The 24026-nt window shown below is 59.7% G+C and overlaps 1 protein-coding gene across 1 annotated transcript in view; it reads right to left on the bottom strand.

Moving 5' to 3' along the window:
* Positions 1–24026, bottom strand: part of SND1 (staphylococcal nuclease and tudor domain containing 1) — a 127088-nt gene that overhangs the window by 80372 nt on the left and 22690 nt on the right. The window lies entirely within an intron of this gene.

Below are 24026 nucleotides of genomic sequence, written 5' to 3'. Positions count from 1 at the left end.
TTCACCTTAATTTAAAGCGAGCAGGTCACAGAACCTTTAGGACTCCGCGGGCTCCCACACAACGGGGCTGGCACGGCGTGGCTCTGGGTGCTGGCACGGGGCTGGCGGGGGGCTGGGGCTCTGCTGGGGCTCCTCTGCCACCGTTTAGTCAAGGATTTACCCGGCTCGTGTAAAACCCTGCAGCTGCATTAACGAGAAGAGGGGACGTGCCTGCCCTGAAAGCAGCACTCAAGTGCTTAAAAGCCTCTTCTCTGGGCACGGCAGCGGCGGCTCTCCCCGGCATTGCACAAAAGCAAATGTTTGCCTTAAAAAAACCAACCGGCCACCTCAGAGCATCTCAGGGCCCCAAAAAGGGAACCATGGGCAGAGGCGTCGTCCCCACCGCTGGAGCAGCCGCCTGTGCTGTGCCGGCACCCACGGCCACACCGGCCCTGGAGGAGCCGGAGGCTGAGTCCTCACCGAGGCCGCGTCGTCGTGACGCTGATGAAAAATGCAAACCCTTCTGCAATTCCCAGCAGAGATAAAAGGCACTGGGCTGTGCCAGGAGCGGGGTAATAGAAATGTTTAAGTGTCCAGTACGTATCGCCCTTAACCGCGGCCCTCTCAGCCACCATTAAATACCATTTTGCTGGCCTTAAAAATGATATTTCATATCGGAGGGGAAGTGGCTGAGCAGATCAGTCTGGGAAGCTGTTCAAGAACCTGAACACACGTTTGAGGTTTTGCAAATAAACATTAAAAATCAATATAACAGCAAGGATGTGAACTAAATTCTACGACCGTCAAACATCCAGCAATTATAGGCACATAGAAGGATATTGCTTTTTTTTTTAAACTCCTTTTCAAGCCAAGGGCTCAAACCGCGGCAGCACCCCTGTAAGATGCCGTCCCCGTCACCTGCCCGGATGCGGCATTTCACGGTGCGACGTCCTGGGCCGCATCCTGCCGCAGGAGCGGGATGGGCGAGAGGGATGGCACAGCTCTGTCGGCGCCAAACGCTGAAACGCCGGCCCTGGCTTTCCCCAGCTGCTGGGGAGAGTCATCAGCCATTCAAAAAATAATTAAAAAAAAAAAAAAGCACAGCATATTAGCCTCATTCAATTAAAGGTGTGCGGCGAGGAAGTCATTTTATTAGCAAGAAAGGCAACGTGTGGAGCTTCATCTTCCGAGAGCTGCTGGCGGAGGGGAGGGGGAAACGGCTCGTCCTTTCTCCTGGCACGTGGAGACAAGGATTTCAATCCAGAAATCGATGGGAACGTGCTGCTTCCTCGCGTCGGCCCGCAGCTACGCGCCGAGGAGCCCGGGGAAAGAAGCCGTTTTTTGTTTAAAATGAAAAGACGGAGCATCTCGAAGGCGGGTGTTGCCCCCGGGGCCGGCGAGCACCGGGTGCCAGCAGCCCCCTCAACCTCCCTCCTCCTTAAATAACCTCCCATGAGGCTTTAAATACCGAACAGGCCGAGTGAATTACGGCTCTCCTGTCAAATTAACATCATTAGGCCCTACAGTAGCCAATTAAAGTCTATTTTCAGGAAAGCAGCAGCCGCCAAGGGTCGCATCCTGCCATGGGGGGGTTAAACACCAAGTGCCCTCGGCCCCTGGCTGCCCAGGGGTCCCGCTCCCAGCCCCTGGCCCCTTCCCAAGGGCAGGAAATGGGGATGACGATGGATGCAGGAACATTTGGAGCAGTTGGAAATTCTCTGAGACCCCGACTGGTGCCGGGGCGCTCCCTGAGTGCAGGATTTGGGGGTTTCTTACAAAAATCCCAGTGTGGGAGCCCAGAAGAGCCGAGGGGCTGAGTCCTGCAGCCTGGCAGTGCTGCAGGTGGGGAGAGCTCTCCTCTTCCCCTCCAGCGCAATTAGGGAAGCTTATTATTTGGAAAGCAATTAGCAGAGCAAATCAACTCCAAGCGACACGCGAGAATAAGCCGTTCAAAACGACGAGGCGAGGTGGAGATTAACCAGCTGCCACCGAAAGCGGCTGCGGGGCTGCTCGGGGAGGCAACAGCCCCCGAGGGACCCCAGAATGGGGGAAATTTGCCCTGTTTAGAGGCTGCTCGGCTTGTGAGAGCCCGGCGCTGGGTACCCGGGTTGGACTCAGGTCCAGGGAACGGGGAGACGGTTCGTTAGCAGCATCACGCCCGTGGTTCTCAGCCCTCCCACCCCAGCACATCCTCAGTTGAACCCGGCACGCTCAGAGACGCACCGAGGCAGTGACGGCGAACACTGCGGCGTGCTCTGTGCTGGTGTAAGAAGCTCCAGGAGGAGCCTCGCAGCCGGCGAGCAGGAGCGTTCGGGGATGGGCTTTTTCCATGGCGAAGCCTCCACACGCATCGCAGCAACGACAGCGGGGCACACAGCTGGGGTAACGGCGTGCACGTGGGCGATGCTCTTCCAAACATCCCAGGAGCTGGGCAGCGCTTCTTCAAGGAAGGGGGTGACACCAGGAGCAGCAACAGCTCCAGGAAATGACACCAAGTGAAGCGGGAGTGTTGATCTGCACGAAGACAGGGAGGCTCTACAGAGAGACCTGGATAGGTTGGATCGGTGGCCAACGTCAACGGGATGAGCTTCAGCAAGGGCGAGTGCCAGGTCCTGCACTTGGGCCACAACAACCCCCTGCATGGCTACAGGCTTGGGGAGGGGTGGCTGGAGCTGTCTGGAAGAGAAGGGTCTGGGGGTTCTCATTGACAAGCAGCTGAACAGGAGCCAGCAGTGTGCCCAGGTGGCCAAGAAAGCCAACGGCATCCTGGCTTGTATTAGAAATAGCGTGACCAGCAGAAGCAGGGAGGTGATAGTCCCCCTGTGCTCTGCACTGGTGAGGCCACACCTGGAGTGTTGTGTCCAGTTTTGGGCACCTCAATACGAGAGAGATCTCGAGGGGCTGGAGCGAGGGCAGAGGAGGGCAACGAGCTGGGGAAGGGCCTGGAGAATAAATCCTGTGAGGAGAGATTGAAGGAGCTGGGACTGTTCAGTGTGAGGAGGAGAAGGTGAGGGGAGACCTCATCACTCTACAGCTCCCTGAAAGGACGTTGTAGAGAGGTTGGTGCTGGTCTCTTCTCCCAGGGAATTAGTGACAGAACAAGAGGGAACGGCTTTAAACTGCAACAGGGGAGGGTCAGACTGGGCATGAGGAAAAAATGTTTCCCAGCAAGAGTGGTCAGAGAGTGGAATAGGCTGCCCAGGGAGGGGGTGGAGTCCCCATCCCTGGGTGTGTTTAAGGGCCGTTGGGATGAGCTGTTGGGGGATGTGGGGTAGGGGAGAACTTTGTAGAGTGGGACTGATGGTTGGACATGATGATCCCGAGGGGCTTTTCCAGCCTGAAGGATTCTGGGATTCTGTGAAAGCAGCAACAGGAACACAATCCCTGAGGACTGCAGGGAGGAAGGATGAGGGGCTCCCACCCTCAGAGAAAGAAGTGGAGTCTCCGTTTGGGCGGCCCCAGCTTGCACGAGCACGCACCAATTCTTGGATGCAAAGCCTGAAGCGTGTGTTCAGCCTCTCTGGCGCTCTGCCCGCTGCCTGCTCTGCCTGCAGACGTGTCCTCCAGTTCCTCATTGCCCATGGAGCCCTCCCTGGCAGCGGGCACTCCGTACCAAGACCCTCAACTCTTGAGTGATTAATTCCGGCTGTGCAGCCGAGCTGGGGAGGGTTTTTAAACAGCAATAAGGGCGCGAGTGCGTGCCCGGAGCGCTGGCTGATAGAAGGGCAGTGCTGCAGGCAGCCCTGCCTGGCCCAGGGCAGGCCCCAGGGGGTTGCCAGCCCCTCCTGGCTGCATCGGTGTCACCGTGGTGTCACCAGGGAGGACCAGACCAGCACAGGGAACTGCCGCAGCCCAGCCTCAGCCAGGTCTCCCACAGCAGCGATGGGCTAACGAGGGGTTTGAGGGCTGCAGGCAGCCCCCTGGCAGCCCCCCTGCCAGGCTGGGAGAGCGGCTCTTTCCCAGCTACTCTCTGAGAGGGCCCAGGGGAGATCAGAGCATCTCAGTGGCAGCTCCCGGAGTTACAGCCCTAAGAGGATTAACGCCAGCGGCCGCTCGCGGAGCTCTCTGATACTCACACAAAGGGATGTCTGGCAACAGAGAGGGGTCAGGAAGAAGCTTCCCCTGGAAGCTACTGCTCCAGGACAGCTCCCACCGTCTTCTCAATCCTGACAGGCACCCGCGGGGACGTTAACACAGACACACATCGCCCGCGGAGAGCACGGCGAGGCAGGAGGGCAGCAGTGCCGGCACGGTGCTCCTGGCATCAACTGGTCAGCCAGCACTGTGGCTCAATGCCCCCATCCCAGCACCCCGGGGGTAGAGGGTTTTCCCCAAACCCCTGCGCAGCCCCTGGGCGGGTATCAGAGCGTCTCAGGCCCTGGAATTACTCAAACATCATTAGCAGAGCCCAATTAAAGAGAGAAAACCCAACTTCTCCTGAGCTGAGCCTCCATGCCCAAACAAGAAAGAGAAGGCCCCATTTTAATCACTTTTATTAGCAAAACAGGCTCCCCGCCAGAGCCTTGCAAATGGAAGTCAATCATTTTAAGGCGATCTGCATTTTTCAAGGCGTACTGAGAGGCTCACGGGAGTGCTCGGGCCCCGGCACAGCACCAGCACCGTGACTGGAACCAGGGGTGTCCCCACACCCCAGCGCCTGCTCAGCACCGCGGGGACGCCGCCGTCCCTTGGGAGTGGGGACCTTGTGTGGGGGCCGCGGTGTCTCGGCGCCGGCCAGGCTGAGCTCGCCACAGTCGCCCTTCGCGGCGTGCGCAGACGGGCTGAGCTCGGTGCCAACCTTCCTCACTTCCAAAGACAACTCCGAGTCATCCCTATGCTGCTAAAGCTCTTCTGTGGCAGCTTCCCGGGCAGACAAGGGGTTCAGCAGCCCCGAAGCCAGCTCGGGAAGGCAGGGGACAGCCAGGTTTTGGTGACCCCAAGCACCGCAAGGGAGCACCGAAGGCTTTCCTCCATCATCATCCTCAACGCAGAGTCGGGTCTGTGGCTGGACGCGGGGCCGGACTGAACCACGTACAGCATGGAGGGAGTTTTCCTCGTCCTCTGGTCCCCTTCCCCAAACCAGCCCAGCGCTCGTGCGGAATGACCCAGGCTGTGGAGAGGGCGGCTGGGAGGGGGAAGGGCTGCTCCACCCCGTCTTATCCCACCTCCATCCTCCTCCTCCCCCGTGAAACCCATCAGAGCCCAGCCCCAGTATTGATGGTGTTGCCAGCACACGCCGTTCCGGTCTCCTCCCCAGGGCATCGGGGCTGTGCTCACTGTGCGCCTGGGCTCGCTCCTGCAGCCTGGCCAGCGCCCATCAATCTCCATCAAGCCTGAAGGCTCCTATTAATCACGTTAAGAGAGGCCCTAATTTAAACCTTCTGCCTGCTGCCACGTGCTGCCTGCTCAGCTCCCTCTGCCAGTGAAGAGCGGGAGAACCCGCAGCCTGCGGAGGTGGGGAACATCCTGCAATGGGCCTGGGGTGCTGGTACCGCTGCCGGTGACGCAGTGGGGAGGAATGGCACGGAGGAGCGGTGGCACCGGGGGGGTGGAGGCGAGGTCTTCCCCCAAAGCAGGGTCCCGCCGAGCCACGGGCATCCCCGGAGGGACTCTTCCTCCAGGTTAACAGGATCCCAAACAAGGAAAGGAAATTTTTTCCTGCTCTCTGGACGCACCAGCTGCTGTTGGAGCTGGGAGCGCCTTGCATGAAGCAGAAATAGGCAGGATGCTGGATTTCACCCCAAAACTCCCTCTGCCTCTGGCAAGAGGGGCTGCCATGGTGGGGAGACGCCGGCAGGTCTGGCCCCAGAGCGGAGCTTATGGGGCTGCACGACGCAGGCGCCTCTTGGGATGCTGGCGGCACTGCGGGGCGGCTTTCGGCAGCAGCGCAGCCCGTCCCCAGGGCGCAGAGGATAAACACGGTGCCATGACCAGTCATCTTCGGGCTCCTCTTGCCTGACAGAGCGGCAGATGAAGCAGGACGACGCGTTTTCCACAGGAATGAATTGAGCATGTCCAGAGAAGGGCAACAAAGCTGGTGCAGGGTGTGGAGCACAGGTGTGATGGGGAGCGTCTGAGGGAACTGGGGGGGTTCATTCTGGAGAAGAGGAGGCTGAGGGGAGACCTCCTGGCCCTCTGCAACTCCCTGAAAGGAGGGTGCAGAGAGGGGGGATGAGTCTCTTGAGCCAAGGAACCAGCGGCAGGCCAAGAGGGAATGGCCTCAAGCTGCGCCAGGGCAGGGTCAGACTGGCTCTTCGGAAGGATTTCTTTGCAGAAGGGGTTGTTGGGCGTTGGAATGGGCTGCCCAGGGCAGGGGGGGAGTCCCCATCCCTGGAGGGGTTGAAGAGTTGGGTTGACCCAGCGCTGAGGGATCTGGTGGAGTTGGGAACGGTCAGGGTGAGGTTCATGGTTGGACTGGAGGAGCTTCAAGGGCTTTTACAACCCAGATGATTCTGGGATTCTGTGAATTGCTGCAGTTGGCGCCTTCCAGCCAACATGTGCTGCTCCGGTCCCCAGCCCTGTCCCTCCATCCCTCCGCATTCCGGCAGGACACAGCCGGGGCACGTGCCAAAGCAAGAAGTGCCCGTCCCTGTGAGAGACAACTTGTGACTCCCCACAGAAGGGCCTGAGAGAAACAGGTCTGTGAGAAAAAACAGCCTGAGAGAGGGAGAGAAGGGATGGGGGAGAGTGGAGGCCCAACGAGCCGAGGAACATCTCAAACACTCACAAGTAATGAAATTATAGTTACGGGGTGAATAATGTGGAGTTTGGAGCTGATAAGGCGGCCGGGATGGCACGGGATGGGCTGGAGTGGGGAGCCCTGGGGAGCAGGACGGTTCTGCTCTGGGGCAGCTGGTCAAGTTTCAAGGCCCATCTGTCCAGTGAACGACCTTTGCTTCATTATCCGTGAAATGCATTTTAAAGTTAACACCCTGAATATGCTAATGAAGATTAACAAGATCATGCTAATTCCATCACTCCACGAAGCACCTTCCCTCTCCCCATCCATGGGGTACGTAAGGGCGGGGGTTGGCCTGAGGGAGGGACCCAAGGACAGTGGGTATAAACTGAGGGGGGCGAGGGGTGAAAGAGAGAAAGAAAAAAGATGTGAAGAAGGGAAGAAGACAGACGCAGCCCTGATGACCTCAGACAGGCCCAACGCAGGAACCTGGACTGATGATCTCTATTTCTCTGTCCTCTCTCTTTCCCTCCTTTTCCCTCACTACCATTAAGTAACACAAGACATGCTATACCGCTTGCCATAACTCATTATACACTTGGCCAATTATCGTGTATCCAATTAGTACATTGTGGGAAGTTAATAAACGTCTGGACTTTGAGATTTGTCTCGCCGTTGTCCGCTCCGTTGGGGATTTATGAATCCAAAAGTCTCCCTTGTCTGAGCGGGACAGGCCAGCCCCGCCGCCGGGAAACCGTCCCCGCTCCCTCTTGGGGCTCCAAACCAAGCCGGGGCGCAGCCAACGCCAAACCCAACGTCCCCTTTGTGAGCGCAGAGCCCCCGGATCACCGGTCGCGGCTGTGTTCAGCGCCCCCAACTCCTCAAAAAGTGGGTACAATAGAGGGGGTTTGGGGCCTGTCATTCTCTGAAGGCTCCGCACCGCGGGTTTGCTCCTCGCACGGTTTTACAAAGAGGAAGAAAACCTGCCGTGTTCGCTGGCTCCATTGCCAGGGCAGCCACGCCAGCCGCAGCCGCTCCGTGCCCCCACAACCCTCCTCTGCACGGCTGCTTGCAATTGTGTTAGCAGTGGGCTTAAATTAATAAAGTTTGTCTTCTCAGTGTGTGTGACACATTGGACAGGCACCCTCTCGGGAGCCGCACTTCCCGCGGCGCGGGGATGAGCCGGATCCTGCCCGGGCTGAGCCGACTCTGCCGCCGGCGCTGCCCCGTTGCAGCATCCCCCGTGCCGTAAGCGGCCCCGGTTTCCTGCCTCCTCGTCCCCAGAGCGGGAGCTCGATGTTTTCAGCATCACGGACATGCAGCCCTGCATTGGGAGACCCCAAAGTGAGGGGCAGGCTTGCCCCGAGGCACCCCAAAGCGGTTCGCCCTCGGTTCATTGAGGGGTTGGGGCTCCCCGCTCGCTCCCTGCTCGCTCCCCAGCAGGATTTGCGTCACCACCAGCGTGGCCGGTGCAGCGGGGCCGTGGAGCATTAAAAACAGGGACAAGGGCAGCAGGAAGCTGGTGGCACGCAGCCACAGCAGAGCCTCTGCAGCTCGGGTCTGCGGGGAAATAAAACAGCCCCAGCAGAAAAGCCACAGGACGAATGGAAAGCGCGCGATCGATACGATCATCATCTCTCTCCCGGCGTGGAAATAAAAAGGACGAAGCTGCGGATGCTGCTTCGGCACCAAATATCAGCGGCTGAGCGCCGGGCATGGGGGTGAACCGGGGATTTTTGGGAAGGGCGCTGGGGCCACGCGCCCAGCGATGCCCCGGGCACCCCATCCCCTTGCAACATCCAAATCCGAGCCTGGAGGGGCATCACCACTGAGTGCCGCGGCTGAAGCACAGCAGCGCCGGGCTCTGCGGATGGATACTGGTCCCAACACTGAACCACGGAGTCCCAGGGAGCCCCACGAACCCCCCCCCTTCCCCGACTCCCCCCCACATCACCCTTGGAGGGAGCACTGAGCGCGGATGCTGAAATCAGCTAATGAAAGTTATTTATGAGGCGATTACCAAGTTGGCTGCACCGGTGCTGAATTAAGATAATTTGTAATTACGTGCGACACTTTTAGAATACTGCACGCTTATGTTTTTAGTCACTTGTTTTATTAAATTAAACGCTGAGGCTAATTACAGGCATCCTTTGGATATCTCCCTCTCAACTCCCGACCCGCGGGAGCCTGTCACCAGCCGATAGCGCGTTCAGCGCTCCCCTGTTTGCTCACACAGGGGCTGTAATCACCAACTATAAATTACCTCGTTAAAAACCAGGATTACCCTTTGCAAGGAAAGCCTCTGCTTAAACCCGTCAAGATTCTCACAAGAAAAGTAATTTCTAAGCAATTGAAGTTTTTGTTTCGCTGGTATTAGAGGAGAATATTTCTGGTTGAGGAATATTTGGGGAATAATTGGGGAAGTTTGGGCTTCGAGGTGGCTGCATCGCAACCTCTGCCCAGTTAGAAAAATGGCAAAACATCCTTCAACAGCGGCAGGGAAGGCAGCGCCCTCTCCTAGGAACAAATCGGGGAAACCACCCAAGCACGACGGTACCCGGCCGCGGGGAATTCATTAACCACCGGCACTTTGGCAACGCGCACAAAGAGCCACCTCTCTGTGGACAAGGAGATAATGTCGCCGCTAATGAGGAAATTGAGATGTATAAAAATACTTGGTGATTTCAGAAGGGTTGTTTGGTTGGGTTTCTTTAATTTTGCAACACCGCAATGGTTGAATTCTATTTTAAATGAACTTGACTTCCTCCGACACTCTCTCGTGGAGCCAAGGGAGCGTCAGTAAAAGATTCTCAGAATTCCTCACAGCCCAGATCCCCTGAAAAGCAGATTTAACCCATTACTGGGCTGCACAGTTACGTGCTGGAGATGCACCAGTGGCACCAGTGACCCACAGGGAACCGACAGCCCCGAGCCCAGACAAAGGTGGGCAGGAGCACGGTCCCGGAGCACACCGGGCCGCCACAGCCCACCAGCCCGGGTTTGCCCTGAAAAGGACTGTCAAATGGGAGACAAGGCATTTGTTTCCGCAGTGTTCTTCCTCCCAACAGCAGATTTAGTCCACCCACAGCTCGTGTGCCTTCCCCAGGTACGCTGTTGTCCAAAAAACGTGGAGAAATTATGCTACTGAATTTGGGTTTATGCTGAATACCCATCTGCTTGCTGTAATGCAGACCCTCGTCGGGCTTATGAAACATTTAAAAAAATTATTTCCTCCGTGGTTTCAACCTCTGGTCTTTGCCTTAAAGCTCATCAGCCCCATGAACAGGCAGAGGACGCACAGCCCCCGCAGGGGTTTCCTCTGCCCCCCCCCACCCGTGTCCCCACCACGCTGGCTGCAGCCACTGCCCAAGGGCACAGAATCCGTCCTTGGCCCAGCTGCCACCACAGGGACCCTGCGCCTTGGCCGAGGCAGCGCAAAACCTGCACTCCCAGCCCCAAATCACGCGGGGGGGGGGGGCTGATCCTTCCCGGGTCCCTGCCCTGCTCAGCTCCCAGCCCGTTCCGTGCAGGATCGCAGCAGGTTGGTCCCAGCACCCCCGGGGGGACTATTGGAGCAGCTCCCCCCCTGCATCCAGGGAGCCCCCCCCGCCAGGACACAGACCCTCGGGGACAGACCCCCCCCCACTCTCAGCAATGCCAATGTCAAGTGCTGCCACAACCCAGCCCCAAGCTGAGAGAGATGCTGGGAGCACTGGGATGCAGGAGGGAGCCGACATGGACAGGAGGAGACGGTGCAGGTGCAGTGGCACAGCATGGCACGGCACGGCACGGCATGGCTCCTGCCTCAGCAAAGGGGCCCAGCCTGCCCACAAACCAGCAGCATGTCCCAGTCAAGGCAGACAAGCCCACGTCCCCATCCCCGCTGCCCGCCGGAGGAAATCTTCAGGACAGATCTGCACTCCCCACCATGTTGCTCCCCAAGGCACTGCAGGAGGCCTCTCACCAGCCTGACTCGTGTCACCCATCCCTGGGGGTTTGCAGGAGAGGACGATGGCAGTGGCACCCTCCACTGCACCACTGGCCCCGGCAGCAGGGGTCTGAGGCAGCCGCGGGGTCCCCTCCACAGGACAAAGCACCAGAAAACAGCAAAATGCAAAAAATCACCTCAACGCGGTGTTTTGCTTGAAAGGGACCCACGTCTCGGTGTGTCGTGGAGCACCCTCACACCGCGCTGGGCGCTGGAGCAGCCTCCTGCACCACCCCGGTGGGCTCTGCGGGACCGACTCAGCTCCCTCCTTGCTGCAGCAGCCATCCCGGGTCACAGTGGGGGTCCCCGGGGGTCCCTCTGTCACCCCTCTGTCCCCAAAGCACCCAAACGAGGCGACTGGTCCCAGCGCAAAGCCCCTGCGCCCATCCCACCTCATCAACAAACCCAGAAGCTCAGCGGAGCAGCTCCACAAACGCCTCCATCCACGTGAAATGAAGTTTTTATATTATTTTCAACCAAAAAGCAATTTATCATCCAAAATCTCCCAGGAGAGTGATGCGATATGCTAACTAACTGCCCTGCTGCTCTGCCGAGGTGGGATTCTAGCCCACAGCCCCCATGGGAAAGGGAGGGAGAGTGATGGATGGACCCCCCCAGTCTGGAGAACACTTGCACCCCCCAAAAAACGGTGCTGCAAACCCTGCATCGGGACATCCCAACGCTGCATCTCCCCCAACACACCAGCCCGGGGCTACCCTGGAGCATCGAGCCGACCACGGGCTGGGCACCGAGCAGAGTTTGACAGAAAATGGGCAAACCCCACGTCAGTTTGGAGGCGGGGGGTTTGGGCTACGCCCGATCACAGCCGGGCAGCCCCACGGGGCACCCGGGGTCCCCTACGCTGCCCACGCATCCCCGAGCTCCCCAGTGCTCCCAGCCAGACCCGCCTCGCCGCCAGTTCTGCTGTCGCAGCAGCTCCCCGAGCCTCGGCGCTGGCATTTCACACCTTCCCCTGCATTCTGGGTGCGGCGGGTGGGATGGCGCGCCAGCAGCCGGGGACAGAACAGCCGGCAGCTTGAAATCCAGCCGCACATGCGCTGGGACGGGGCACCGCTGCGGGCACTGCACACCCAGGAGGCTTTCAGGTCTCAAGCAGCGTTTCCACAGAATCACAGAATTACAATCTCGGTTGTAAAAGCCCTTGAAGCTCCTCCAGCCCAACCATGAACCTCACCCTGACCGTTCCCAACTCCACCAGATCCCTCAGCGCTGGGTCAACCCGACTCTTCAACCCCTCCAGGGATGGGGACTCCCCCCCTGCCCTGGGCAGCCCATTCCAACGCCCAACAACCCCTTCTGCAAAGAAATCCTTCCGAAGAGCCAGTCTGACCCTGCCCTGGCACAGCTTGAGGCCATTCCCTCTTGGCCTGCCGCTGGTTCCTTGGCTCAAGAGACTCATCCCCCCTCTCTGCACCCTCCTTTCAGGGAGTTGCAGAGGGCCAGGAGGTCTCCCCTCAGCCTCCTCTTCTCCACACTAAACCCCCCCAGTTCCCTCAGCCGCTCCCCATCACACCTGTGCTCCAGACCCTGCACCAGCTCCGTTGCCCTTCTCTGGACACGCTCGAGTCATTCAATGGCCTTTTTGGAGTCAGGGGCCCAAAACTGAACCCACTCATCAAGGGGCGGCCTCGATTTGGCTTGATCTGCTCACGAGGAGCGTGAAAAAAGGGTCAGCAGTCTCCGAACAGAGCTGACTCAGACCCAGAGCTTGGCTGCGGGACTCTGCAAAGCCAGGAGATGCTTCTGCCTCCTTCCATCCCAGCCCTGAAACCATCCCCGAGGGGACAGGGACGGGCTCTACTCAGAGCAAAAGAGCCAGCAGCTGCTGGCAGGCTCCCTGGCTCGGGCGGTGGCAGCCATTTCAGGATTTAAGGAAAAACCCCCACCCTTTCAACACTGTGAACCCAAATTTCAGACGGTAACTGCAAACACCACGGGATGCGGAACGGGGCTGTCACTGGATGCACCTCACGGCCCTGGTTTCAGGGTCACGCACCCTTTCGGAGCGCGGGAGGGGACACACAGGCGTCCCCTCCTGACCCCATCCCCTGCGCCTGGGGAACTGAATTCCTGCTGAGCCTACGAAGCGCAGCCCCATGCTGCAGCGGCGGTCTCGCGGGTGCCAGGTCGAGGGAGGTGTTTGAAGTGGTGGGAGCAGCTCAGAGCCCAGCCCGGCGCCACCCGCAGAAGCAGCAGCAGCAGCAGAAGCTGTATTCGAGCGTACCGTGTGCCCAACCCGCACGTGACGGGGAGAATAGCAGCCAGCGAAAAACTAGGACAGCAGCGGCCGGACTGGGAGGGAGGCAAAAAGCTTTTAAGGATGGAGCCACCGTCCCCTCCGCAGGGACCGGGAGAGGGAACATCTTGAGCCGTCATTGTCACCAGCCCTGTCCTGCTCACAGGCCATCCCGTGACCCCCTTGTCTGTGGCAGCGTCCGTGGCACAGGCAGGGTCTGTGGTGCAGGCAGGGTCCAATGCACAGGCAGGGAAGTTTTGTGGGGCAGGCAGGGTCCGTGGCACAGGATCCGAGGCACAGGCAGGATCCATGGTGCAGGCAGGGTCTGTGGTGCAGGCAGGGTCCATGGGGCAGGCAGGATCCGTAGGGCAGGGTCTGAGGCACAGGCAGGGCCCATGACATGGGCAGGGTGCATCCTCAGACCCTGCAGCAGAGGGTCGGGGTAGGAAATGTCAGCGGGGGGGTCTGTCCCGCGCTGTCCCTTGTCCCTTGCCCAGCACCTTTAGCAGAGGGGGAGGCTGCGACCCTGGCACCGGCAGCTCCGTCCCCGCAGCCCGGCACAGTCGGCGCGACCCAGCCCCCAGAACCTTGGTACAACTTATCCGTTTTGGCCTGGCCGTTCGCGGCAAAGCAGCAGCGGTGACACCCGGGCTACGCCGCGCCGAGAGGGGACAAACCCTTGGCCGGCACTGAGCCCCGCAGCCCCACGGCAGCTCCGTGTTTCCCAGGGGCCCGATGGCTTTGCCCCTCACCTCGGGGATTTCAGGAGGTACAAGTTCATGAACGAGGTGTCCCGGCAGTGACAACCCCCCAAGTGCTCCCATCGCAGCCTGGCACCAGCACCCAGAGGCAAGAGGGGGTTTGGGGGTGCAGCAAAAGGAGCTCGGCGCAGGGGGGAAGCGGGGCGGTGGGGACAGGCGGGCAGCGTCCCCGAGCACGTGGCGGCAGGCGGAGGAGCTGGGTGGGCTGCGGGTGCCAGCGAGGGACAGGCACCATCCCCTTGCAGCACGTCTTCAAATGTCTAGCGACTAAATAGAGATCTCCAGCAGCCGGTGGTGCTGACGGCGGGGGGGAATATTCATGATGACTCCACACAGCGCTGGGAGAGGTGCCTGGAGGGAGGTGTTAACACAGCTGAAATGCCCGAGTGATGCAAAGGGAGGGGTGCTGGGGGAGGCACAGAGCAGAGCTCCAGCAATCCTCCCCCACTGCGCAGAGCCAGGCCTTTGTCATGCTCCCGGCTGGAGGGATAAAAGCTGAGCCCTGACCCACAGGAAAGCAGGAGGAGGAGCGAGGCAGCGGGGCGAGGACGTGAGCCTTGCGTTGGCTCTCGACACGAGAGATTCCCCCTCCTGCCTCCAGCCCGACGCCGCAGCGGGTCCACGCCGCGATGAAGGTGCTGGGACCCCTTCACCGCCACGGGGAGTGGGGCGGGGGTACCCCACCAGCCAGCCGAGGCGATGCCAGCACCATGGCAGTGCCCTTGAACCAACGCATGTCCCGGCCGTGCCCTCCAGCGTCCCCTCGGTCACCCCACGGCACCCAGGGGAGAGCCCAGCGCTCACGGGGTGGGATCCAGGGTGCGGAGGCAGAGCCCTGCTGCAGCCATGCCGGGCGCTGAACTCCACCTCCTCGCAGGCTCTGGCTGCCTCCCAGATGGAGCAGAGGGAGAAAAAAATTAAGTCTTCGCAGAGGCAGGTTCATCACATACCTAAAATCATGGGCTTAAGTTTCCTGAGGCACAAGGGTGCTGTTGCTAGGCAGGACGTTAATTGCACAGTTCAGCAATGTGGCAGAATTGCACAGCTCCTCTCTAATTTAGTGCAATTTAACCATCAATAGAGGCTTCGCAGTCGCTTCCTGATGAGATCAAAAGGTCGAAGCTTCATTCTCCCATCAGCGTTTTTCACGCTCACCCAGCAGACCGAGAAACGTTCGCCACAGCCTTGGCGCAGAGCCGGCCGTGCCGAGGAGCCGGGAGGTCGCGCGCGCGGGACACCGGGTCTGCCCGTCTCTGTGTCGACGCTGGAGGTGATTAAACCTCTGCAAGCAGAGAGCGGCTCCCGGAGAGCACGAGGCAAAACCCAACGGGAGCACGAGGCAAAACCCAACGGGAGTGTCGGCCTCCCAAACACAAGCTGGCAGATGCCTGGATCCTCCTCAAAGCGTCGGTGTCAAACACCCGGCACTTCTGCTGGGTCAGAAGAATTACAACACTTAAATGTTTAAGTTGTTTGGGAAGTAGTTTAGCACAGCCCGATCTTCAGGGCTTATTACTTACATGGCATCAATAAGACCAAGCACTTAAGGGCTGCCGCTATTCACAGAGCATATGGTTTGGAGCTGCATCTTCCTCCCAGCTGCATCTTCCTCCTGGCGACACAAGCCCCGGAGCCTGCGAGCTCTTGCCTGCGGTGGCAGAGCTGTTGCCTGGTAGAGAAGCTGCTCCATAATTGCCAGCAAGCTCCTGCCCGTCGCCACAAACTGGCCCCAGCCCTGGCTCCAAGGCTGGCCAGCTGCCCGCAGCCCATCGCCGGCCCGGCCGCTGTTCCTCTGCGCTGCTGCCGCCTGCTTTACTGCTTCGCTTTTTTTTTTTCTTTTCTTTTTTGCTGCTGAGCTTTTGCTCTGTAAGCCGTGAGCAATTTCCCGGGATGCCAGAGGCCGTTAACCATGCAGGAACGCAGCTGTGCCAGCTCACAAATTAATCCAGCCCAGATCAGGCCTCGTCCCTGGCCCTGACACATCCCCCGGGAGCCAGGCTCTGGCTGCGCCATCGCACGTTTACTTTCAGCCAGGGGAAAGAAAACCCACCTGCGATAAAACCGCAGTTTTACCAGGGCTCTAGACCCGCCCGAAGCCCCCCAAAAGCCAGGATTTAGCACCCTGCGCTGTCGGGAGCTGTATCTCACCAACCCGCAGTCCCGGGTCAAACACCAAAGAATTGCTTTCCAGCTGTGGAAAGATGCAGGGAGAAGGGAGAGCAGAACAGGGGAGAGAGGTGCAAGCTCATCATTTTCACACTAGAAGAAACACGCTGCCCGGAGGGCAGAAAACAGGTTGCAAGAACATGCTGACTTCGTCTGTCTTCTCCCTGGAAGCTACTGCAGCCCCTATTAAATATTGATGGGGGAACTCCAGTGCTCCCACTTTCTGCGCCCGCCTCTCCCCAGACGCACCTCTCCTCTGCCAATATTTAGAAGACATTAAGGCCAGATGCCCGAGCACTTAAAATTTTCCGCCGCGCTGCTCCGCCGGCGTGGCAGCACTCACCGCACGCCCCATCCACGCCGGCAATCAGTTCTGTTACACAATACATGGATGAGCTACAACGATCCTTGTAACGGTAATTTAGCGGAGATGAGACGCTGATGAGTTCACGGGTTTGTTTCTCATTAATCTTTTATGCTCGTTGAGCGCGGCGCGCTTTTTGTAGTACAAACCCTGCTCGACAAATAGGGAAACAAGAGCCTCTCGCCACACAGACCCCGCCGCGGCGGAGCCGTACGGCGTCGCTCCCCAGGCACGGCTTGGCCACACTGGCCTTGGATTTAAGTCTGGCCCAGAGCTCCCGGCCAGCCAGGCACGAGCCACAGCCAGGGACCATCCTCATCGTGCTGAGGGGGACAATGACGACAAGGCGGGGTCCCCGGGGAGTGAGGCTGAGCTGGGGGGTCCCCTCCAAGGCTGGTTGCTGTAGGTCACCCATTCCTAGAAGGATGAAGGCACCAAGAACAGCCCAAAGAAACAGGAGAAGCTGGCAGATGGGTGTTAAGCCGAGGAAACGAGGGACCCTCCTTGGGAAGGGATGGCTACTTGGTCTTTTAGCCGAGGAACCAGCGGCAGGCCAAGAGGGAATGGCCTCAAGCTGCGCCAGGGCAGGGTCAGACTGGCTCTTAGGAAGGATTTCTTTGCAGAAGGGGTTGTTGGGCGTTGGAATGGGCTGCCCAGGGCAGGGGGGGAGTCCCCATCCCTGGAGGGGTTGAAGAGTCGGGTTGACCCAGCGCTGAGGGATCTGGTGGGGTTGGGAACGGTCAGGGTGAGGTTCATGGTTGGACTGCAGGAGCTTCAAGGGCTTTTCCAACCCAGATGCTTCTTGGATTCTGTGAATTTCTAACCCTCTTTAAGATTTGGGAAACGAGCTGTTCAGGATCCGGGTTTTTAGCAATCGCAGCTGCTTTATCCCTAGAAATGAGCTTTTTTCTTCCAGCGCTGTGACACCTCGGGGTACCTGATGGCGCGCGGGTCTCGCTGGCAGAGCCTCGGGCGCCTGTGGGTGCCTCGTCCTGCCCGGCCCCCTCGGTGGGAGCTGCGCTCGCCGAGGCGAGGGCTGCTCGACAGATGGTTTGCAGGTGCCCGCCTGGTGCTTTTCTGCAGCGAGCCGGATTTTGGAGAGAGGGCGGCTGCGCTTGGCTTGGCAGAAGTTTCAACGTTAGCTGTGAACGTGGATCGGTTCCTCCTGTCCCTGCAGAGGCTCTTCTGGCATCCTCGGCTCGGTGGGTTCTGGGGAGCGCGGGCGACGCTGCGGCCCCTGCCAAGAGAGGCGGCGTTGCGGCACGGCTGGCCGCATCCCCGCCGCGCCACCGGCACGGTTGGGAGTTGGGCGGAGGCTGCTTGGAGGTGCCGCGTTGGCCGGGGAGCGCAGAGCTCGGTTCTCTTTGCAAAGCCCCCCCGGCGCTGTCTGGGTGACGGTACAACTTTTCAGCAGTTGCGATGCCGATGGCACAGCAGCCCGGGCTTCCCCAGTGCTGCAAACAAGGCAGCCACTCGCTTCCCCGGCTTGTCACCCCCAGCCCCTCTCCAGTTCGGTAGCGGCAGCAGCTCGACCAGGGCGGCACCAGAGCCGGGGTTCAGGGGTGGTTTTCCTCCGCGGTGCCCACCGCGCCTGCCGGCACATGTCCCTCACAGGCCATCTCCTGCCCTGCCCGCGCATCCTCTGGCGGGACCCCTGGTGCAGCTTGAGGCCATTCCCTCTTGGCCTGCCGCTGGTTCCTTGGCTCAAGAGACTCATCCCCCCTCTCTGCACCCTCCTTTCAGGCAGTTGCAGAGGGCCAGGAGGTCTCCCCTCAGCCTCCTCTTCTCCACACTAAACCCCCCCAGTTCCCTCAGACGCTCCCCATCACACCTGTGCTCCAGACCCTGCACCAGCTCCGTTGCCCTTCTCTGGACACGCTCGAGTCATTCAATGGCCTTTTTGGAGTCAGGGGCCCAAATTCATCTCAAAGAGCAACAAAACCAGCAGCTCGGGGCGTCCAGGCTGCCCTGGACCTCAGAGTCCATCCCCTGCCCTTCCTCGGTGGTGCCGGGCGGGCTGGCATGTGCTGGGCAGGTCATTGCTACAAGGCACTTCCATTTTCCCATAAATATTCTGGCAATCAGCGAGTGTCAAGGAAAGGAGCAGAGAGGAAGAACTGCTGTTTGATGGGGTTTGGGTAAAATACGGCGCTTTCTAAAATCTGCTGGAGCGTGGTGCAGAGCCAGCGGGTAGAATGATGAGGAGCGGGAGCAGCGGTGCTGCCGGGGCCACCGTCCATCACTGCCCTGCTCTGCCTTCACCCAGGCTCAGCCCTGCCCGGCGGCGAGGGGGTGGCGAAGATCACCAGGCTGCAATGTGGATCAGACATGAGATTCAAGGCGTAGAAAAAGCCTGAAATACCGGCGGATTCAGTCAAACCCCGCGTCAGGAGCACCAACCTTCCGGCAACCTTCGTGCCCGGCTGGGCGGACAAACAGCCATGGCCATGTGTATTTTTTTTTTGCCCAGCGTCACCCCTCAGCCTTGAGCTCTGAGGGGAAGCAGCATCGCGTGTGCCCTGCCCCGCCAGACCCAGCACCCCAGAGCCCAGCTGGTGAGTTCCCCCCCGCCCCAGACTGGGAACAAGGACCCTCCGTGGGTGACGGCTCCCGCTCTCTGGAGGCTGGTAAGCGCGGGGGCTGGCTAATCCCTCATCTGCTCGCAGCCCAATGGGAGCCAGCAGTTCTCTGCCTTTGGAAACATACCGAAAGCCAAGGAACCCGCGCAGGAAAGAAAAAAAAAAAAAAAATCCAAGCCCAAATCTGTTTTTTCTTCTTCTGAAGCCATTTCCAGCTTCCCTCTGTTTCCAGCTTTCTGTTTGCGGCAGCGCCTGCTCCTCTAAGTTTGCCCGGTGCGGTGACAGCCCTGACACTCGTGTCGGCTTCGCGATTACCTGCGGCCGTGCCAAATGCGCTCCTGACAGCCGGAGCGGGCGCAGCACCGGGGTCCCACCCTCCGCAGACCCACCGCCCTCTGCCCCGGGGCTTGGAGGCACCCAAAGGTGCCCCAGAGCCCTCCCCAGCACCCCCTCACCAGCGTTGGTGCGGGGCAGGCGGACAGGCGTGAGACATCATCCAGTATAAACAAAAAAAACCCAGATAACCTCGGCTTTGTGCCCTCAAAAAATGCAGCTGGAAGGTGCCCCAGAGCAATCAGATGATCCTTAAAGAAATCCCCCACCGCCGATATCAACCTTATCTCCACCACACAGGCAGGAGCAGGGACCTTCGAGTCCCGGAGCAGCAGCACAGCCAGGAAAGGAGCCGGGATATCTCCGCTCCCGACCCCATTTCCATCTCCTCCCTCTGGCTCCCAGGGCCGCGGAGGGGCCCTGGCGCTGCCAAAACCTCGAGCCCCCCCGGCAGCAATCACGTCTCCCCCCCGCAGCCCCGCTCCAGCCAGGAGAGACCCTGCCCCACTTTCAGACTTTGAAAAAACCCCAACCCAGCACCAGCAGGATGGTTTTATCCCTGTTTTTGCTCTTCAAATCAGGGTCCATGTGTTTCAGTCTCCCACTCCAAGAGTTTTACCAATTAAGATATCATTTTAGATAAATTGGGGGATCGGAGCAGATTTGTGCTGCCGCTGCATCAATCGGGCAAACGCAGCTTGCTAGAGCAGAGCTGCTAACGAGATTCTGTAATTTAGCTCTCCGAGGGAGGGAATTTCTGATTAAAAAAGCAAAGCTGAAGCCTCCCGAACACCAGGAACGGTGCTGACACCGAGACCCAGGAAAGCCCCGATCCCTGAGCCGGAACCACCGCTCACTGCTCGCAGATCCGGCAGTTCGGGGCCCCTCACCGGGGCTTTGCTCTTCCTCCCGCCCCACGGAAACACATGGACAGGGCTCGGCCTTTGGTCGCATCCGATGCACCTGCTTGGGCAGGGCCCGATCCATCGCCGAGATGGACAGACCCGAAACCCCACTGCGGGGTGTGAGGGACCCTGAACCCCACCGTGGGGTACGAAGGACCCCGAACCCCACCGTGGGGTACGAAGGACCCCAAGCTCCACCGCGGGGTACGAAGGACCCCAAAACCTACCACGGGGTACAAGGGACCCCAAATTCCACTGTGGGGTACGAGGGACCCCAAACCCCACCACGGGGTACAAGGGACTCCAAATTCCACCGCAGGGTATGAGGGACCCCAAAACCTACCACAGGGTATGAGGGACCCCAAACCCCACTGCAGGGTACAAGGGAACCCAAAACCTACCACGGGGTACGAGGGACCCCAAACCCCACCGCGGGGTATGAGGGACCCCAAACCCCACTGCAGGGTATGAGGGTCCCCAAACCCCACCGTGGGGTACAAGGGCTGAGTGGTGCAGGACGCTGGAGCGATGGGCATGAGCCGCAGTGATGGGGAAAGGCTTCCCAGCACCCGGAGATGCCCCGCTCACCCCAAAGCTTGGAGCACCCCATGTTTTGAACCTCAGTGGTGTGGTGAAACAAGCTCATGCTTCAAGGCTACGGGCTTAAACACGGCAGAAACCAGCCTTGGTGCCAGCCCGGCCTAACAAAGTCCAGGTGATTTCACTGGAGGCGAGGGCAGCACCAGCCGTGGTGAGCGTGGGGGTACGGCTGCAGCCCGGCGAGTCGCTTACACTCAGGGCCCGGGGAAGGATTAAACACTCGGCTTTTGGTGCTGCATCCTGCCCCCGAGATGCTGCCCCCAACCCTGGGGGCTGCTCCGGTGAGGGGATCTGGCCCTCGCAGTGAGGGGCTCCGGCCGTCCCCAGCAGACCCAGCACCTGCACGGCGGGAGATGCATCTTCATCTGAATACACATATTCCTCGACAGAGACAAGCGATAGAGATATTAAATGCTATCAGCTCCTGCTCTCAGGATTCATTTCGCGCCGGGTGATGAAGGCGGGAGATGAAAGGCTGTAGGATTTTATTACGCTGAATTTTCGGTTTGTCATTTCCCATCTCCTCGATCAGGTGCCTCGGGACCAATTTGTGCTCGGCGGGATGGAGACGCATCTCCCTGGCGGCGCCACGTTATCTACGTGCTACCTACGAGGGTGGGTGCGTGGCCAGCCCTCAGCGGGGCGCAGCCAACGCTGCCAAGCCCCGGTGCTCTGTGACACAGCCGCCAGACCCACACACGGCACTTCATGGCTACACCCTTCCAGAACAGCCCAAAATCAACCCAAAATACAGATTATATGTATTTTTATATATGTATATATATACACACATGCCTTGAGCTCAGGTTCCATCTTTGCAAGGGCAACTAGGATCGGGGTCTCCCACCCTGAGCCCCCCAGTGCAGAAACTTCCAGACCAAGGGGCTGGAGCAGGATTAAAGGGTCCCTGGGCAGAGCGGGGGGGAGCTCGGGGGCAGAAAGCAGCCACCCACAAGCACCAACTCAGGGATGGGGGCGAGTGGCACACAGCTGAGCGAGGGGACCAGTGTGTCTGGCTAAGGCTTTTTTGGTTGGTTGTTGGGCTTTTTGATGGTTTGGGTTTTGTTTTTTTTTCCTCAAACTAATGATCTGGAAGGGGAAGGGGGGTAAACATTTCATTAATTGCATTCACAGGTAATTAAGCAACCGCATAAGCAGAGCCAGAGATGAAAACGCAGCAGGGCCTAAAGAAGGATAAAACCCAGACAGGAAGAACTGAGGTTTAACTGGGGCACCCACAAACTAGAGTGGCCGTGGCCGAACCCGCTCCGGCACGGTACAAGGGCACCCAGAGGCAGTGCTGGGGCAACCACGAAGGGCCAGAGAGCTCGTCCCGGTGCCAGCACCCAAAACCCTCCCGCTCTGGGGAGCCCGCAGCAGGCCAAGAGCCCAAACATGTATTTTCTGAACCTCAGCAGACTCCGGAGCGCCGCCTGCTCCAGCTCTTGGAGGAGGAGGAGGAGGAAGGAGAGTAGGAAGATGGAAGCAGCTCTCGCAGTTCTGCGTCACCAGGGCTCGTGCCGGCCAGGCCACGCTGGTGATTTCACAGCACCGGAGGGTTTGGCAGAAGGATCCAGCCCTGGCAAAGGCAGGATGTAACCTAACGGCGCAGATGTTTCCAAATGCCGAGACAACAGGCTCCCCACACGGGACACCAGACGCACACCAGCGACTTTGGGCTGTTGGGGCATCCACAGCAAGACCCCAGACCTCAGCATTGGGGGAAGAACCCACATTTAGGGCATCCCCCGGGCACGGCGGCGAGCCCAGCGGCTCCCAGCAGGCAGGGAGAAGGCACCCACCCGCATGCCAGGGCCGCAGCACCCAAGCAAGCGAAGGATTTTGCCGGGGGAGCTGGCAGCGCGGCGGCGGTGGCAGGGGGCAGCCGCTTTTCTGCGGTCTCCTTGGAGACTGCGACCGCGCCGCCAAGAAACCACGTTCCTCCTGGCAGTGCCAGCGGGCACAAGGGAGCAGGTCCCCCGCCTGCGCCGCCGGCACCGGTGGCCGTTTGACAGCCGCCTCGTGCCCTCCCCACCATGCGAGCGTGCTGCTCGGCTCCTGGTAGCTCCTGGCCACCCGGTGCCAGAGAAACAGCGGGAAGAAAGAGGCTAATCTGGGAAGTTATTCATAATTCAGTGTGTACAAAACAAGGCGGCGTCCTAGGAGGGAGGAATTTCCAAACCACCATTCCCCCAGCAACCTGGGCTCTGCCCTTGCGCCCACCAACAGCTCGGGGAGCCGCGGCATGCGGTGCTGTCGCCTGCCAGCGCGGCGAGGCCAACCCGAGCCGGCGCTCAGAGCATCTGTGCTGTATGGGGGTGAAAAAAACAAAAAAACCAGCCCTGGAAAAGGCAGCTTTCGCATAATCCTGAGTGAAGGTTGGTTTTTTGCTCCCAGCTGGAAAGCCCTGCTCTCGCTCGCAGGCAGGAGCGCTCCTCGCCAGCTCAAGAGGCGCGGGATGAGGAGGTTTCTGCCAGGAACAATGCGGGTGCTCGGTGGGGGTCTCAGCAGCTCTCGAGTGCATCAAAAATAAAAGAAAGAAGCAGCAAGCAGATAAATCCCTCCTTTTGGATAGTTTTAGATCGAAGCCGGGCTCCTGGGCCCACGCCGCAGATCACAGCCCTGATGGGAAGTACCGGCTGCCCCCACCGCCACCCGCTCCGCACCGAAGAAGGGGCACGGGGATCACACCGGCGTGCCGGGTCCCTTTGAGCGGAGGTGGAGTGGACTCAGTGTGCGACCTGCAGCCACGCGGCAGAGCTGATTTGGGGCGCTTTCATGTTGCTGCCAAGCGCAGGGCTCAAGGTCCAGGGCACACCAGCACGCAAGATGCTCAAACCAAGCACGGCGGAGACCAAACTGTACACGAACAACGCGGTGTTTTCCAAAGGCTTCAGTCTTTGGGATTTCTCCATCAGAGCCTGACGCTGCAGGTCTCTGTGAGACAGAGCCCGGTGTCCCTGCGAGCCGGAGGACAGAGCAGCCTGCTCATCCCGAAGGCAGGGAGAGGGAGGGAAGTGCTCCCCGACCCCACGGCAGAGGGGAGAGACGCTCGGAGGGGAGACGTGCCCGGGGCGGCACAGCTGAGTGCCTCGCTGAGGGGCACAGCGGGGAGGGAAAGGAAAAGCAAAGGGTTTTGCACACTTTGTGTGGCCTCCAGCAGCCCTGTGGCCTCCGGCACTGCGAAGGATCCGAGGGTGCTGAGCAGCTCCAGTGCTGCCCGTGTGCCTGGCCACTGCCACGTCATCCATCTGTCAGTGCGTCCCACCACGCGTCACCCCACACCCTGGCAATGGGGCTCTCCCACCTCCCCACAGCGGAGAGCAGCAACGATGTCCATAATACAGCAGGGGAAACTGAGGCAGGGGATAAGGGAGGCATCGGGCTCCCTGCAGCACGCTCAAACTCCTCCCCA

This window comes from Strix uralensis, chromosome 5, assembly GCF_047716275.1.
Source record: "Strix uralensis isolate ZFMK-TIS-50842 chromosome 5, bStrUra1, whole genome shotgun sequence".
Classification (NCBI taxonomy): Eukaryota; Metazoa; Chordata; class Aves; order Strigiformes; family Strigidae; genus Strix; species Strix uralensis.
Note: the sequence above shows the minus strand (reverse complement) of the source record. Positions and strands in the feature narration are given on the sequence as shown.